This window comes from Oncorhynchus nerka, linkage group LG8 (assembly GCF_034236695.1).
Source record: "Oncorhynchus nerka isolate Pitt River linkage group LG8, Oner_Uvic_2.0, whole genome shotgun sequence".
NCBI lineage: Eukaryota > Metazoa > Chordata > Actinopteri > Salmoniformes > Salmonidae > Oncorhynchus > Oncorhynchus nerka.
In genome coordinates this window covers 56298848-56317367 of record NC_088403.1, presented here as the reverse complement: position 1 = coordinate 56317367, position 18520 = coordinate 56298848, and the positions used below count along the sequence as shown (strand labels likewise).

Here is an 18520-nt window from a genome sequence, read left to right as displayed (position 1 = left end):
TCGTCAGCATTGATGTAATATGCTGCGGTGTCTTCTGAAACTACTAAATAGAGTCAGATTAGAAATAGCCTAGCTATCACGTAGCACGTTATGATGAACAGTCTATGTAGCCTTCACACTCAAAGCCTTATTGCTATGAGGAGTCATATTCCCTGTAGGATGTTTTTGCATGTATACTCTTCCTTGGTAGGCCAAACGTGTGGATTTCTGAACATGCTCAGTAGAGAGCCTCTGTTCTACTGCATAGTTCACATCGAGTTATCCCAGAACACCTGGAATCTAGGTAATGGAGGGAGGAATGGAAACGCAGGGAAGCAACGAGGGAGGGATGGAGGGATGTTTGTTTTTAGTCTGGAGGAAGTGCTTTAGCGCTCAATCCTGGGCCCCCAAGGCTAGCCGGGGATGTGTGTAAACAGGGATGTGCAGGCGGCGTTCTTTAGTGAGAAATATGGCTGTTCAAAGCGGCAGTTTCAACCGCAGGGCGCCTTCTACAGTCCTGCTGTTTGAAGTCTGCTTCCTTTGTTCCTTCTCACTGCACTAGGGAAAGGCCTGGACTCAGACAAGAGGACAACTGGGAGTTAGATTGTATAGACCAAATGTTATTTATTTTATATTTTTTTTATTTCACCTTTATTTAATGAGGTAAGCTAGTTGAGAACAAATTCTCATTTACAACTGCGACCTGGCTAAGATAAAGCAAAGCAGTGCGACAGAAACAACAACACAGAGTTACACATGTAATAAACAAACGTACAGTCAATAACACAATATACTTTTTTAAAAGTCTATATACAGTGTGTGCAAATGGCTTGAGGAGGAAAGGCAATAAATAGGCCATAGTAGCAAAGTAATTATAATTTAGCAGATTAACACTGGAGTGATTGATGAGCAGATGATGATGAGCAGATGATGGAGTGTAAGTAGTGATACTGGTGTGCAAAAGAGCAGCAAAGTAAATGAAAAAACAATATGGGGATGAGGTAGGTAGATTGGGTGGGCTATTTACAGATGGACTATGTACAGCTGCAGCGATTGATTAGCTGCTCAGATAGCTGATGTTTAAAGCTAGTGAGGGAAATGTAAGTCTCCAGCTTCAGCGATTTTTGCAATTCGTTCCAGTCACTAGCAGCAGAGAACTGGAAGGAAAGGCGGCCAAAGCAGGTGTTGGCTTTGGGGATGACCAGTGAGATATACCTGCTGGAGTGCGTGCTGGGTGGGCGTTGTTGTCGTGACCAGTGAGCTGAGATAAGGTGGAGCTTTCCCTAGCATGGACTTGTAGATGACCTTTGGTAACAAAACGGATGGCACTGTGATAGACTGCATCCAGTTTGCTGAATAGAGTATTGGAAGCTATTTTGTAGATGACAGATCGCCGAAGTCAAAGATCGGTAGGATAGTCCGTTTTACTAGGGTAAGTTTGGCGGCGTGAGTGAAGGAGGCTTTGTTGCGAAATAGAAAGCTTGGAGATGTTTGATATGAGTCTGGAAGGAGAGTTTACAGTCTAGCCAGACACCTAGGTATTTGTAGTTGTCCACGTATTCTAAGTCAGAACCGTCCAGAGTAGTGATGCTAGTCGGGCGGGCAGGTGCGGGCAGCGAACGGTTGAAAAGCATGCATTTGGTTTTGCTAGCGTTTAAGAGCAGTTGGAGGCCACGGAAGGAGTGTTGTATGGCATTGAAGCTTGTTTGGAGGTTAGTTAACACAGGGTCCAAAGAAGGGTCAGATGTATATCGAATGGTGTCATCAAATCAAATCAAATGTATTTATATAGCCCTTCGTACATCAGCTGATATCTCAAAGTGCTGTACAGAAACCCAGCCTAAAGCCCCAAACAGCAAGCAATGCAGGTGTAGAAGCACGGTGGCTAGGAAAAACTCCCTAGAAAGGCCAAAACCTAGGAAGAAACCTAGAGAGGAACCAGGCTATGTGGGGTGGCCAGTCCTCTTCTGGCTGTGCCGGGTGGAGATTATAACAGAACATGGCCAAGATGTTCAAATGTTCATAAATGACCAGCATGGTCCAATAATAATAAGGCAGAACAGTTGAAACTGGAGGAGCAGAACGGCCAGGTGGACTGGGGACAGCAAGGAGTCATCATGCCAGGTTGTCCTGAGGCATGGTCCTAGGGCTCAGGTCCTCCGAGAGAGAGAAAGAATGAGAGAAAGAGAGAATTAGAGAGAGCATACTTAAATTCACACAGGACACCGGATAGGACAGGAGAAGTACTCCAGATATAACAAACTGACCCTAGCCCCCCGACACATAAACTACTGCAGCATAAATACTGGAGGCTGAGACAGGAGGGGTCAGGAGACACTGTGGCCCCATCCGAGGACACCCCCGGACAGGGCCAAACAGGAAGGATATAACCCCACCCACTTTGCCACGGGATGAGGTCAATATCCTTCCAGGATACCCGGGCCAGGTCGATTAGAAAGGCTTGCTCGCAGAAGTGTTTTAGGGAGCGTTTGACAGTGATGACCGCGGACCCATAGCGGATGCAGGCAATGAGGCAGTGATCGCTGAGATCTTGGTTGAAAACAGCAGAGGTGTATTTGGAGGGCAAGCTGGTCAGGATAATATCTATGAGGGTGCCCATGTTTACGGAATTGGGGTTGTACCTGGTGGTTTCCTTGATAATTTGTGTGAGATTGATTACATACTTACATTCAATTCCTTACATTTCTATATGCTATTTGTTCTAATTCCTCGAGAGATGAAATCAACAAATACAGTAGGGACGAGGGTCCCCAAATAATCCCAACAGACAGTTCTCTTCATGCTCCCCACCCCAGTTGTCCCTCAGAGGCACTTAGGGCCCCTCCTCTGCCAAGGCTGGGAATCTAAACCTCCCACTTCAGGTCCCGCAGCCACCTCACACACCAGATGAAATATTGAAATGGTTTTCATCTCACAAGATCACCGTCGGTCTTTCGATATTCTGCTTCAAGAAGAAAGGCTAACCTCCATAACCGCCCCGCCCTTCTCTGCGTTTCTTCCCTCATGCCTCGTTCACTAACTCAAGCACTCTTTCTCCATCTTATTTTCTCCTCTGTTTTGTACCGTTATCAGACTTGTCTGCGTTGTTGATGTGACAATGTCCCTTGTTTGCTTGATGTCAGCCAAAGCTTCTGATACAGAAGCGCCAAGGAAGATGTCCTGTTCTCACAATGCAAAATCAACGAACTGATCATATTTTTGCTTCGTCCAAACTTTTATGCGATGCAGTTCTGTCACTGGATTTCTTGGGAAATTGCCACAGCTTAGCAGTGCAGCTGGCTGTGTGAGAGACAAGGATGTAGTTGTGAAGGTGGGAGGCTCTACTCCCCTCAGGTTCTTTGTTCCTGGCAGGCAGGCTGGAAGGCAAGCAGGTGGTGTGGTCTCACGGGCATATACAGGCCGTCATGTCCTCGGAATGAATCCCTAACAGGTAGTGTAACCCCCACCTCCCCTCGCCCCTTATCCACTGGATACCGTGCTTGCCTGTGATTCATCTTAACACAGCCTGAGACAAGTCTCTCAATAGGAGTAGCGCTGTGGAACACTTTCTGTGACCAAGTAGAGCAGGTGGTAGAATAGACTTGATAAGACGTAGAAGGAAAAGAGAGAGTGATGGACAGAGATGTCTACCTGACGAGAAAGATGGCAGGTGGTAGAATAGACTTGATAAGACGTAGAAGGAAAAGAGAGAGTGAGAGGCAGAGATGTCTACCTGACGAGAAAGATGGCAGGTGGTAGAATAGACTTGATAAGACGTAGAAGGAAAGAGAGAGTGAGAGGCAGAGATGTCTACCTGACGAGAAAGATGGCAGGTGGTAGAATAGACTTGATAAGACGTAGAAGGAAAGAGAGAGTGAGAGGCAGAGATGTCTACCTGACGAGAAAGATGGCAGGTGGTAGAATAGACTTGATAAGACGTAGAAGGAAAGAGAGAGTGAGAGGCAGAGATGTCTACCTGACGAGAAAGATGGCAGGTGGTAGAATAGACTTGATAAGACGTAGAAGGAAAGAGAGAGTGAGAGGCAGAGATGTCTACCTGACGAGAAAGATGGCAGGTGGTAGAATAGACTTGATAAGACATAGAAGGAAAGAGAGAGTGAGAGGCAGAGATGTCTACCTGACGAGAAAGATGGCAGGTGGTAGAATAGACTTGATAAGACGTAGAAGGAAAGAGAGAGTGAGAGGCAGAGATGTTGTCGTGGAAATTTCCTCTATTTACCTAATCATGGGAGCAGACCACACACACAAGTCAGAGTTAGTTATCAAAGTCCATCTTTAATTATATCAGCTCTAACACAATCCTGTGACTCTCAGCTAATTCAGTGTCTCTCAGTGAATTCTCTGAGATCCCCTTCTGCATTGCAACTGTCGTCCTTTAATAGCAAAGAACACACATGGTCAGACAGCATAGACATAATAAATCGTTCAGCTTTGTCTCCTTACTCAAACCCCAGAACCATAAACCAATCCTCCATATCAACAGGCATATATCAAATTGTCATTTAGATACAACCAACTCTAAATACAACCAATCCTGGACAAGCTCACGGAGACACACTGAACTGGCACACAGACATTGTGGAGTCAAGAGATATGTTTACACATGATGACACTTTGACCTCTCCCCTCTCTGTGGCCCATGCAACTTAGTCTTGACATAGAACAGATAACTGCAACCCCGCCACAGTATTATACAAAAATACCATTCTGATGAGAAGTAACTTACACACATTTGATGAATATAAAACATCTTACATATGTTACCAACAAATTCTGAATCTTCCACGACAATGTCTACATGACGAGAAAGATGGCAGGTGGTAGAATAGACTTGATAAGACGTAGAAGGAAAAGAGAGAGTGATGGACAGAGATGTCTACCTGACGAGAAAGAGAGCAGGTGAAATGGTTCTCTGTGTGGAGGAGGAGATAATTACACCACTGCCTGGTCTCTTGAGGATGTGCCATGTAAGAAACAATGCAGCAGGAAGGTAACAAGCACACACGAACGCACACACACACACACACACACACACGAACGCAGACACACGAACGCACGCACACACACACACACACGCACACACACATACACACACACACACACACACACACACACACACTCCGACAAACTCCAGCCCCACCTTAACAAGTCCGCATCCCACTCGATTATGATGCATGAGGCTTTGTGATAATGAGCTGACAGGGCAAAAGAAAAGCTTCTCTCCTCCTCTCCTCTCTTCTCTGCGTCTCTAGTGGCTCTCTTTAGACCCAGCTAATGGCACCTCTCTCTCCAGTCTCCTCTACGGCATCAGTCATCTGTATCACTGTCTGTCCACTCCAGCTCCCCCATGGGTGACATCATGAGATCCATTTAAAGCGGTCCAGGGGAAGTGACATCACGCAGCAATTGGAGAGTCCATCAGGAAGTCTCCCAGATAGGGAGAGAAGGCAAGAGAGAGAGGGAGAGGTGGAGAGATGTTGCTGCTGCCCTCAGCTACCTCATCTGGGCATTCTCAGAAAGAATGAGACAGAGATGAGGAGAGGGAGGGACACAGATAGAGAAAGGGAGAGAGACTGAGAGGGAGCGAGTAAGGCAGAGGGAAAGAAAGAGATATTACTACTGTCATTACATACCTCATGGCCTTCTCAGAAAGAGAAATGGAGAGCGCAAGAGAGAAGGATGTCTTTTATCTCGGCGTTGATCTTATCACTCATCGCTCGATAAGATGATGGGACTTATGGTGGGGGGACCGGGAGGAGAAGGAGAGATTAGCTGAAGATGCAACATGTGTTATCAGCTCTCAGATATCACTCTTTCCTCACTCTATTCTATCTTTTACTCCTCCCTTCTGTCCTCTCCTGTCTTCTATCCTTCCTCTCCTCTTCCCTTTGTCCTCTCCTGTCTTCTATCCTTCGTCTCCTCCCTTCTGTCCTCTCCCTCATCTATCCTTCCTCTCCCCCTCCCTTCTGTCCTCTCCTGTCTTCTATCCTTCCTCTCCCCCTCCCTTCTGTCCTCTCCTATCATCTATCCTTCCTCTCCTGACATCTATCCTTCCTCTCCCCCTCCCTTCTGTCCTCTCCTAACATCTATCCTTCCTCTCCTGACATCTATCCTTCCTCTCCCCCTCCCTTCTGTCCTCTCCTATCATCTATCCTTCCTCTCCTATCATCTATCCTTCCTCTCCTGACATCTATCCTTCCTCTCCCCCTCCCTTCTGTCCTCTCCTATCATCTATCCTTCCTCTCCTGACACATCTATCCTTCCCTTCTGTCCTCTCCTATCATCTATCCTTCCTCTCCCTTCTCCCTTCTGTCCTCTCCTATCATCTATCCTTCCTCTCCCCTCCCTTCTGTCCTCTCCCTTCTATCATCTATGACATCTATCCTTCCTCTCCCCTCCCTTCTGTCCTCTCCTATCATCTATCCTTCCTCACTCCTATCATCTATCCTTCCTCTCCTGACATCTATCCTTCCTCTCCCCCCCCTCTGTCCTTCTGTCCTCTCCCTCATCTATCCTTCCTCTCCCCCTCACTTCTGTCCTCTCCTATCATCTATCCTTCCTCTCCCCCTCCCTTCTGTCCTCTCCTATCATCTATCCTTCCTCTCCCCCTCCCTTCTGTCCTCTCCTATCATCTATCCTTCCTCTCCCCTCCCTTCTGTCCTCTCCCTATCATCTATCCTTCCTCTCCCCCTCCCTTCTGTCCTCTCCTATCCTATCCTTCCTCTCCTCATCTATCCTTCCTCTCCCCTCCTTCTGTCCTCTCCTATCATCTATCCTTCCTCTCCCCCTCACTTCTGTCCTCTCCTATCATCTATCCTTCCTCTCCTGATCTATCCTTCCTCTCCCCCCCTTCTGTCCTCTCCCATCTATCCTTCCTCTCCCCCTCCCTTCTGTCCTCTCCTATCATCTATCCTTCCTCTCCCCCTCCCTTCTGTCCTCTCCTATCATCTATCCTTCCTCTCCGGACATCTATCCTTCTTCTCCCCTCCCTTCTGTCCTCTCCTGTCATCTATCCTTCCTCTCCGGACATCTATCCTCCTCTCCTATCATCTATCCTTCCCCCTCCCTTCTATCCTCTCCTATAATCTATCCTTCCTCTCCTGACATCTATCCTTCCTCTCCCCCTCCCTTCTGTCCTCTCCTATCATCTATCCTTCCTCTCCTATCATCTATCCTTCCTCTCCTATCATCTATCCTTCCTCTCCTGTCATCTATCCTTCCTCTCCCCCTCCCTTCTGTCCTCTCCTGTCTTCTATCCTTCGCCTCCTCCCTTCTGTCCTCTCCTATCATCTATCCTTCCTCTCCTGACATCTATCCTTCCTCTCCCCCACCTTTCTGTCCTCTCCTATCATCTATCCTTCCTCTCCCCCTCCCTTCTGTCCTCTCCATCCCCTTTGCTTTTCTTCTTTGTGACACCATGTTTTTGTTCAGTTTATCCCTTTATTCCTCTCTGTCCTTCTTGCTCCTGCAATCTTTCACTGTTCTGCATAAACTGGACCATTGACTGTCCAGAAAGGTGCCACTTTGCACTTCTTCATGGACCGTGGACACAAACAAGCAGCCAGCAGCAGTGAAATGTACTAGGCCCACAGCATTGTAGTACGGCCACTACTGTTCACCCCGCAGAACATCTATGTGAAGCAGTGGTCCATAATGGTCCAAATAAAACCACTGAAATAGTCAAAAGAAGCTCTCCTACTCTGTCTGATTTCAGATTAGCCGATACTGACCTCGGGTCCACCTGATTGTAAGGATGTCCACCCCGACGACCCAGATCACTGACCTTAGGACAGTTGGCAAGAATATGATCCTTCCTATCCTCCCTACCTCAGTGCCTATAGGGCAGTGTTTCTGGATCCCAAGGGGTGCATGTATTTGTATTTTGCCCTAACGCTACACAGGTGATTCAAATGATCAAAGCTTGATTAGTTGATTATTTGAATCAGCTGTGTAGTGCTGGGGCAAAAACCGAAACGTGCACCCCTTAGGGTCCTTTGTGAAACCCTGCTTCAGGGCTTTCACTTATCAATATCTGAAACACCCTCACCCTTTAAAATGTGCTCATCTCTGAGGGTAGTGGTGTCGCGGAGGGCCAAGTACTCTCTAGAGGAGGGTTGCGGGACGGGACATGGGATTTGTAATGAGGCACTCTGTATGAATCTTCACAAAGGATGCTTAGCTAACAAGTAGTAGATCTCTTAGCTCTAGTATAGCCCTGGCGGCCTGAGTGGTACTCATATACCTCTCTACACACATTTGGTAATTTCACTCTCTCTCTCACACACACACACACACACACACACACACACACACGCATTCACACCTGGGTGTCTCAGCCTGACTACTGTAAGCAGACACAAATGTAGACATAGCTGTGGACTCCCCATATCTCCTGAAGCTGTCGTGATTTAGCTCATTACATTAGCACCGGGCGAGTTAACCTCTGCATTAACACAACACACTCCCTTCCACTTTATAACCAGCACAGCTTTACTCTGAACCTCTTGGCACCGCACGGCACCATTTTTCACACTTTCCTCTTGGCAAGCATGTCTGAAAACCAAAACCTCCCGGGAAGAAGAAAGGAGAGCAAAGGCTCAGTTTTTGTGAAGGTGCCTACTGTAGGGGCCTACTGTGTGTTTGTTGACCCTAGCCCATTGTGTGTCCTGGTGTGTGTTAACACTAGCCCATTGTGTGTCCTGGTGTGTTTGTTGACCCTAGCCCATTGTGTGTCCTGGTGTGTTTGTTGACCCTAGCCCATTGTGTGTCCTGGTGTGTTTGTTGACCCTAGCCCATTGTGTGTCCTGGTGTGTTTGTTGACCCTAGCCCATTGTGTGTCCTGGTGTGTTTGTTCACCCTAGCCCATTGTGTGTCCTGGTGTGTTTGTTAACACTAGCCCATTGTGTGTCCTGGTGTGTTTGTTGACCCTAGCCCATTGTGTGTCCTGGTGTGTTTGTTGACCCTAGCCCATTGTGTGTCCTGGTGTGTTTGTTGACCCTAGCCCATTGTGTGTCCTGGTGTGTTTGTTGACCCTAGCCCATTGTGTGTCCTGGTGTGTTTGTTGACCCTAGCCCATTGTGTGTCCTGGTGTGTTTGTTGACCCTAGCCCATTGTGTGTCCTGGTGTGTTTGTTGACCCTAGCCCATTGTGTGTCCTGGTGTGTTTGTTGACCCTAGCCCATTGTGTGTCCTGGTGTTTGTTGACCCTAGCCCATTGTGTGTCCTGGTGTTTGTTGACCCTAGCCCATTGTGTGTCCTGGTGTTTGTTGACCCTAGCCCATTGTGTGTCCTGGTGTTTGTTGACCCTAGCCCATTGTGTGTCCTGGTGTGTTTGTTGACACTAGCCCATTGTGTGTCCTGGTGTGTTTGTTGACCCTAGCCCATTGTGTGTCCTGGTGTGTTTGTTGACCCTAGCCCATTGTGTGTCCTGGTGTGTTTGTTAGCCCATTGTGTGTCCACTAGCCCATTGTGTGTCCTGGTGTGTTTGTTGACCCTAGCCCATTGTGTGTCCTGGTGTTTGTTGACCCTAGCCCATTGTGTGTCCTGGTGTTTGCTCACCCTAACCCATTGTGTGTCCTGGTGTGTTTGTTGACCCTAGCCCATTGTGTGTCCTGGTGTGTTTGTTGACCCTAGCCCATTGTGTGTCCTGGTGTGTTTGTTGACCCTAGCCCATTGTGTGTCCTGGTGTGTTTGTTGACCCTAGCCCATTGTGTGTCCTGGTGTGTTTGTTGACCCTAGCCCATTGTGTGTCCTGGTGTGTTTGTTGACCCTAGCCCATTTGTGTCCTGGTGTGTTTGTTGACACTAGCCCATTGTGTGTCCTGGTGTGTTTGTTGACCCTAGCCCATTGTGTGTCCTGTGTGTTTGTTGACCCTAGCCCATTGTGTGTCCTGGTGTGTTTGTGTTTGTGTGACCCTAGCCCATTGTGTGTCCTGGTGTGTTTGTTGACCCTAGCCCATTGTGTGTCCTGGTGTTTGTTGTAGCCCATTGTGTGTCCTGTGTTTGTTGACCCTAGCCCCCATTGTGTGTCCTGGTGTGTTTGTTGACCCTAGCCCATTGTGTGTCCTGGTGTGTTTGTTGACCCTAGCCCATTGTGTGTCCTGGTGTGTTTGTTGACCCTAGCCCATTGTGTGTCCTGGTGTGTTTGTTGACCCTAGCCCATTGTGTGTCCTGGTGTGTTTGTTGACCCTAGCCCATTGTGTGTCCTGGTGTTTGTTGACCCTAGCCCATTGTGTGTCCTGGTGTGTTTGTTTAGCCCATTGTGTGTCCTGGTGTGTTTGTTAGCCCATTGTGTGTCCTGGTGTGTTTGTTGACCCTAGCCCATTGTGTGTCCTGGTGTGTTTGTTGACCCTAGCCCATTGTGTGTCCTGGTGTGTTTGTTGACCCTAGCCCATTGTGTGTCCTGGTGTGTTTGTTGACCCTAGCCCATTGTGTGTCCTGGTGTGTTTGTTGACCCTAGCCCATTGTGTGTCCTGGTGTGTTTGTTGACCCTAGCCCATTGTGTGTCCCCTAGCCCATTGTGTGTCCTGGTGTGTTTGTTGACCCTAGCCCATTGTGTGTCCTGGTGTGTTTGTTGACCCTAGCCCATTGTGTGTCCTGGTGTGTTTGTTGACCCTAGCCCATTGTGTGTCCTGGTGTGTTTGTTGTAGCCCATTGTGTGTCCTGGTGTGTTTGTTGACCCTAGCCCATTGTGTGTCCTGGTGTGTTTGTTGACCCTAGCCCATTGTGTGTCCTGGTGTGTTTGTCCTAGCCCATTGTGTGTCCTGGTGTGTTTGTTGACCCTAGCCCATTGTGTGTCCTGGTGTTTGTTGACCCTAGCCCATTGTGTGTCCTGGTGTTTGTTAACACTAGCCCATTGTGTGTCCTGGTGTGTTTGTTGACCCTAGCCCATTGTGTGTCCTGGTGTGTTTGTTGACCCTAGCCCATTGTGTGTCCTGGTGTGTTTGTTGACCCTAGCCCATTGTGTGTCCTGGTGTGTTTGTTGACCCTAGCCCATTGTGTGTCCTGGTGTGTTTGTTGACCCTAGCCCATTGTGTGTCCTGGTGTTTGTTGACCCTAGCCCATTGTGTGTCCTGGTGTGTTTGTTGACCCTAGCCCATTGTGTGTCCTGGTGTGTTTGTTGACCCTAGCCCATTGTGTGTCCTGGTGTTTGTTGACCCTAGCCCATTGTGTGTCCTGGTGTGTTTGTTGACCCTAGCCCATTGTGTGTCCTGGTGTGTTTGTTGAGCCCCCTAGCCCATTGTGTGTCCTGGTGTGTTTGCTAAGCCCATTGTGTGTCCTGGTGTGTTTGTTGACCCTAGCCCATTGTGTGTCCTGGTGTGTTTGTTGACCCTAGCCCATTGTGTGACCCTAGCCCATTGTGTGTCCTGGTGTGTTTGTTGACCCTAGCCCATTGTGTGTCCTGTGTTTGTGACCCTAGCCCATTGTGTGTTTGTTTGTTGACCCTAGCCCATTGTGTGTCCTGGTGTGTTTGTTGACCCTAGCCCATTGTGTGTCCTGGTGTGTTTGTTGACCCTAGCCCATTGTGTGTCCTGGTGTGTTTGTTGACCCTAGCCCATTGTGTGTCCTGGTGTGTTTGTTGACCCTAGCCCATTGTGTGTCCTGGTGTGTTTGTTAACACTAGCCCATTGTGTGTCCTGGTGTGTTTGTTGACCCTAGCCCATTGTGTGTCCTGGTGTGTTTGTTGACCCTAGCCCATTGTGTGTCCTGGTGTGTTTGTTGAGCCCTAGCCCATTGTGTGTCCTGGTGTGTTTGTTGACCCTAGCCCATTGTGTGTCCTGGTGTGTTTGTTGACCCTAGCCCATTGTGTGTCCTGGTGTTTGTGTGTAGCCCTGTGTCCTGGTGTGTTTGTTGACCCTAGCCCAGCCCATTGTGTGTCCTGGTGTGTTTGTTGACCCTAGCCCATTGTGTGTCCCCTAGCCCATTGTGTGTCCTGTGTGTTTGTAGCCCATTGTGTGTCCTGGTGTTTGTTGACCCTAGCCCATTGTGTGTCCTGGTGTGTTTGTTGACCCTAGCCCATTGTGTGTCCTGGTGTGTTTGTTGACCCTAGCCCATTGTGTGTCCTGGTGTTTGACCCTAGCCCATTGTGTGTCCCTACCCTAGCCCATTGTGTGTCCTGGTGTGTTTGTTGACCCTAGCCCATTGTGTGTCCTGGTGTGTTTGTTGACCCTAGCCCATTGTGTGTCCTGGGTGTTTGTTGACCCTAGCCCATTGTGTGTCCTGGTGTGTTTGTTGACCCTAGCCCATTGTGTGTCCTGGTGTGTTTGTTGACCCTAGCCCATTGTGTGTCCTGGTGTGTTTGTTGACCCTAGCCCATTGTGTGTCCTTGTTTGTTGACCCTAGCCCATTGTGTGTCCTGGTGTTTGTTGACCCTAGCCCATTGTGTGTCCTGGTGTGTTTGTTGACCCTAGCCCATTGTGTGTTGTGTGTCCTGGTGTGTTTGTTGACCCTAGCCCATTGTGTGTCCTGGTGTGTTTGTTGACCCTAGCCCATTGTGTGTCCTGGTGTGTTTGTTGACCCTAGCCCATTGTGTGTCCTGGTGTGTTTGTTGACCCTAGCCCATTGTGTGTCCTGGTGTGTTTGTTTAGCCCATTGTGTGTCCCCTAGCCCATTGTGTGTCCTGGTGTGTTTGTTGACCCTAGCCCATTGTGTGTCCTAGCCCATTGTGTGTTTGTTGACCCTAGCCCATTGTGTGTCCTGGTGTGTTTGTTGACCCTAGCCCATTGTGTGTCCTGGTGTTTGTTGACCCTAGCCCATTGTGTGTCCTGGTGTGTTTGTTGACCCTAGCCCATTGTGTGTCCTGGTGTGTTTGTTGACCCTAGCCCATTGTGTGTCCTGGTGTGTTTGTTGACCCTAGCCCATTGTGTGTCCTGGTGTGTTTGTTGACCCTAGCCCATTGTGTGTTTGTTTGTTGACCCTAGCCCATTGTGTGTCCTGGTGTGTTTGTTGACCCTAGCCCATTGTGTGTCCTGGTGTGTTTGTTGACCCTATTGTGTGTCCTGGTGTGTTTGTTGCCCATTGTGTGTCCTGTGTGTTTGTTGACCCTAGCCCATTGTGTGTCCTGGTGTGTTTGTTGACCCTAGCCCATTGTGTGCCCATTGTTTGTGTCCTGGTGTGTTTGTTGACCCTAGCCCATTGTGTGTCCTGGTGTGTTTGTTGACCCTAGCCCATTGTGTGTCCTGGTGTTTGTTGCCCATTGTGTGTCCCCTAGCCCATTGTGTGTCCTGGTGTTTGTTGACCCTAGCCCATTGTGTGTCCTGTGTGTTTGTTGACCCTAGCCCATTGTGTGTCCTGTGTGTTTGTTGACCCTAGCCCATTGTGTGTCCTGGTGTGTTTGTTGACCCTAGCCCATTGTGTGTCCTGGTGTGTTTGTTGACCCTAGCCCATTGTGTGTCCTGACCCTAGCCCATTGTGTGTTTGTTTTGACCCTAGCCCATTGTGTGTCCTGGTGTGTTTGTTGACCCTAGCCCATTGTGTGTCCTGGTGTGTTTGTTGACCCTAGCCCATTGTGTGTCCTGTGTGTTTGTTGACCCTAGCCCATTGTGTGTCCTGGTGTTTGTTGACCCTAACCCATTGTGTGTCCTGTGTGTTTGTTTAGCCCATTGTGTGTCCCCTAGCCCATTGTGTGTCCTGGTGTGTTTGTTGACCCTAGCCCATTGTGTGTCCTGGTGTGTTTGTTGACCCTAGCCCATTGTGTGTCCTGGTGTGTTTGTTGACCCTAGCCCATTGTGTGTCCTGGTGTGTTTGTTGACCCTAGCCCATTGTGTGTCCTGGTGTGTTTGTTGACCCTAGCCCATTGTGTGTCCTGGTGTGTTTGTTGACCCTAGCCCATTGTGTGTCCTGGTGTGTTTGTTGACCCTAGCCCATTGTGTGTCCTGTTTGTGTTTGTGTCCTGGTGTGTTTGTTGACCCTAACCCATTGTGTGTCCTGGTGTGTTTGTTGAACATTGTGTGTCCTAGCCCATTGTGTGTCCTGGTGTGTTTGTTGACCCTAGCCCATTGTGTGTCCTGGTGTGTTTGTTGACCCTAGCCCATTGTGTGTCCTGGTGTGTTTGTTGACCCTAGCCCATTGTGTGTCCTGGTGTGTTTGTTGACCCTAGCCCATTGTGTGTCCTGGTGTGTTTGTTGACCCTAGCCCATTGTGTGTCCTGGTGTGTTTGTTGTAGCCCATTGTGTGTCCTGTGTTTGTTGACCCTAGCCCATTGTGTGTCCTGGTGTGTTTGTTGACCCTAGCCCATTGTGTTTGTTGTCCTGTGTGTTTGTTGACCCTAGCCCATTGTGTGTCCTGGTGTTTGTTGACCCTAGCCCATTGTGTGTCCTGGTGTTTGTTGACCCTAGCCCATTGTGTGTCCTGGTGTGTTTGTTGACCCTAGCCCATTGTGTGTCCTGGTGTGTTTGTTGACCCTACCCTAGCCCATTGTGTGTCCTGGTGTGTTTGTTGACCCTAGCCCATTGTGTGTCCTGGTGTGTTTGTTGACCCTAGCCCATTGTGTGTCCTGGTGTGTTTGTTGACCCTAGCCCATTGTGTGTCCTGGTGTGTTTGTTGACCCTAGCCCATTGTGTGTCCTGGTGTGTTTGTTGACCCTAGCCCATTGTGTGTCCTGGTGTGTTTGTTCCTAGCCCATTGTGTGTTGGTGTGTTTGACCCTAGCCCATTGTGTGTCCATTGTGTGTCCTGGTGTGTTTGTTGACCCTAGCCCATTGTGTTCCTGGTGTTGACCCTAGCCCATTGTGTGTCCTGGTGTGTTTGTTGACCCTAGCCCATTGTGTGTCCTTTGTTGACCCTAGCCCATTGTGTGTCCTGGTGTTTGTTGACCCTAGCCCATTGTGTGTCCTGGTGTTTGTTGACCCTAGCCCATTGTGTGTCCTGGTGTGTTTGTTGACCCTAGCCCATTGTGTGTCCTGGTGTGTTTGTTGACCCTAGCCCATTGTGTGTCCTGGTGTGTTTGTTGACCCTAGCCCATTGTGTGTCCTGGTGTGTTTGTTAACACTAGCCCATTGTGTGTCCTGGTGTGTTTGTTGACCCTAGCCCATTGTGTGTCCTGGTGTTTGTTGACCCTAGCCCATTGTGTGTCCTGGTGTTTGCTCACCCTAACCCATTGTGTGTCCTGGTGTGTTTGTTGACCCTAGCCCATTGTGTGTCCTGGTGTGTTTGTTGACCCTAGCCCATTGTGTGTCCTGGTGTGTTTGTTGACCCTAGCCCATTGTGTGTCCTGTGTTTGTTCCTGCCCATTGTGTGTCCTTGTGTTTGACCCTAGCCCATTGTGTGTCCTGTGTGTTTGTTTAGCCCTGGTGTGTTTGTTGACCCTAGCCCATTGTGTGTCCTGGTGTGTTTGTTGACCCTAGCCCATTGTGTGTCCTGGTGTGTTTGTTGACCCTAGACCATTGTGTGTCCTGGTGTGTTTGTTGACCCTAGCCCATTGTGTGTCCTGGTGTTTGTTCACCCTAACCCATTGTGTGTCCTGGTGTGTTTGTTAACACTAGCCCATTGTGTGTCCTGGTGTGTTTGTTGACCCTAGCCCATTGTGTGTCCTGGTGTGTTTGTTTGCCCATTGTGTGTCCTGGTGTGTTTGTTGACCCTAGCCCATTGTTTGTTGTAGCCCATTGTGTGTCCTGTGTTTGTTGACCCTAGCCCATTGTGTGTCCTGCCCATTGTGTGTTTGTTTTGACCCTAGCCCATTGTGTGTCCTGGTGTTTGTTGACCCTAGCCCATTGTGTGTCCTGTGTGTTTGTTAACCTAGCCCATTGTGTGTCCTGGTGTTTGTTGACCCTAGCCCATTGTTGTCCTGGTGTTTGTCCCATTGTGTGTTTGTTTGACCCTAGCCCATTGTGTGTCCTGGTGTGTTTGTTGACCCTAGCCCATTGTGTGTCCTGGTGTGTTTGTTGACCCTAGCCCATTGTGTGTCCTGGTGTTTGTTAACCCTAGCCCATTGTGTGTCCTGGTGTGTTTGTTGACCCTAGCCCATTGTGTGTCCTGGTGTGTTTGTTGACCCTAGCCCATTGTGTGTCCTGGTGTGTTTGTTGACCCTAGCCCATTGTGTGTCCTGGTGTTTGTTAACCCTAGCCCATTGTGTGTCCTGGTGTGTTTGTTGACCCTAGCCCATTGTGTGTCCTGGTGTGTTTGTTGACCCTAGCCCATTGTGTGTCCTGGTGTGTTTGTTGACCCTAGCCCATTGTGTTTCCTGGTGTGTTTGTTGACCCTAGCCCATTGTGTGTCCTGGTGTGTTTGTTGACCCTAGCCCATTGTGTGTCCTGGTGTGTTTGTTGACCCTAGCCCATTGTGTGTCCTGGTGTTTGTTCATTGTGTGTCCTGGTGTGTTTGTTAACCCATTGTGTGTCCTGGTCTGTTTGTTAACACTAGCCCATTGTGTGTCCTGGTGTGTTTGTTGACCCTAGCCCATTGTGTGTCCTGGTGTGTTTGTTGACCATAGCCCATTGTGTGTCCTGGTGTGTTTGTTGACCCTAGCCCATTGTGTGTCCTGGTGTGTTTGTTGACCCTAGCCCATTGTGTGTCCTGGTGTGTTTGTTGACCCTAGCCCATTGTGTGTCCTGGTGTTTGCTCACCCTAACCCATTGTGTGTCCTGGTGTGTTTGTTGACCCTAGCCCATTGTGTTTCCTGGTGTGGTTGTTGTCCCTAGCCCATTGTGTGTCCTGGTGTGTTTGTTGACCCTAGCCCATTGCGTGTCCTGGTGTGTTTGTTGACCCTAGCCCATTGTGTGTCCTGGTGTGTTTGTTGACCCTAGCCCATTGTGTGTCCTGGTGTTTGTTCACCCTAACCCATTGTGTGTCCTGGTGTGTTTGTTAACACTAGCCCATTGTGTGTCCTGGTGTGTTTGTTGACCCTAGCCCATTGTGTGTCCTGGTGTGTTTGTTGACCATAGCCCATTGTGTGTCCCGGTGTGTTTGTTGACCCTAGCCCATTGTGTGTCCTGGTGTTTGTTAACACTAGCCCATTGTGTGTCCTGGTGTGTTTGTTGACCCTAACCCATTGTGTGTCCTGGTGTGTTTGTTGACCCTAGCCCATTGTGTGTCCTGGTGTTTGTTAACACTAGCCCATTGTGTGTCCTTCCTTGTGGTGTGTATTGGTACACTAGGCTTATGGTAATGAAGAGGCACACACACACACACACACACACACACACACACACACACACACACACACTTCCCACCAAACTTCCTCTGCCGCTGGCTTGCTCTCTTTCTCCCTCTCTTTGTGTTGTTCTTTTTTAATTGTTTCACACGCAGGTTATTTCGATGCTTGGATTGGCACTCATCTATTTCTGCTCACATTCTCATGTTGAGTCACACTTCAAATGGGAAAGATGACAACTTTGTGAAGAAGCTACTTTCTTGGGAAACCTCATGGTTAACTCAGATATTTTTGGTTATATGTTTTCTCAGGCTTGTATATGTCTAACACACACACACACACACACACACACACACACACACACACACACACACACACACACACACACACACACACTGCTCTCCACATACTTAGCTTGATGTTGAATCCTCTGACTCAGACATCCATCTGGTCTTTGTTATATCTATATGCTTAGTATTCCTCCTGTCTCTGTCTCTCTGCTGACTTTCAAATGGAGGAAGGGAGGGGGAGAAAGAGAGGGAAAGAGAGAGAGAGACAGGCAGGGAGGGGGTGAAAAAGGGAGAGAGACAGGCAGGGAGGGAGGGGGTGAAAAAGGGAGAGAGACAGGCAGGGAGGGAGGGAGGGAGGGAGGGAGGGAGGGAGGGAGGGAGGGAAAGAGAAAGAGAGACAGACAGGGAGGGAGGGGGTGAAAAAGAGAGAGAGACGGGGAGAATGAGAGAGACGGGTGAGGGAGGGAGAAACAGAGCAGGGGAGAGATAAAGAGAGACAGGGAGGGAGGGAGGGAGAGAGAGAGACGGGGGGAGGGAGGGAGGGAGGGAGAGAAGGGAGGGAGGGAGGGAGAGAGAAAGATGGGGGAGGGAGGAAGGGAGAGACGTGGGGAGAGAGGGAGGAAGGGAGGGAGAGAGAAAGATGGGGAAGGAGGAAGGGAGAGACGTGGGGAGAGAGGGAGGGAGGGACAGGGAAGGGAGAAGGCTAAAGAGAGAGTGAAGCTTCACTTTCTATATTCCTTTATGTTCCATGTCAAGTGACACAAACCTCATCAAAACATCCTGTCATCCTTTTTTTAGGCGATTCCAGGAAGCAGCTAGTTGAATCTCGCAGGTCATCAAAGCATCTAAACCACATCATCGTCTCTATCTTCTGTCCATCTGACCTAGAGGTCAGCCTGTCCAGGACACGGAGGAACACATAGAGGAACAAAGGCTATGTGTCGGGGTCGTGACCTTGCAACTGTGGTTTAATAGCATCAGTCTTTGCCACTGACACACAGCAGTTTATGTCCTGTCGCCTGGCCCGGTCTGCTCTGCTCTGCTGTCAGACTGCTGCTCTCCCAGGTGGCCCTCTCTCTGTATGGCTGGGCCAGCCTCCTACTGCCTGATGCCTGGCTGGAATACTAGAGAGACCAACAGGAAG

General features: G+C 49.1%; 1 protein-coding gene across 1 annotated transcript in view; it reads left to right on the top strand.

Annotated features, from left to right (window-relative positions):
• The window catches only part of LOC115133629 (neurexin-2-like), a 566883-nt gene that overhangs the window by 147588 nt on the left and 400775 nt on the right, over positions 1-18520 (top strand). The window lies entirely within an intron of this gene.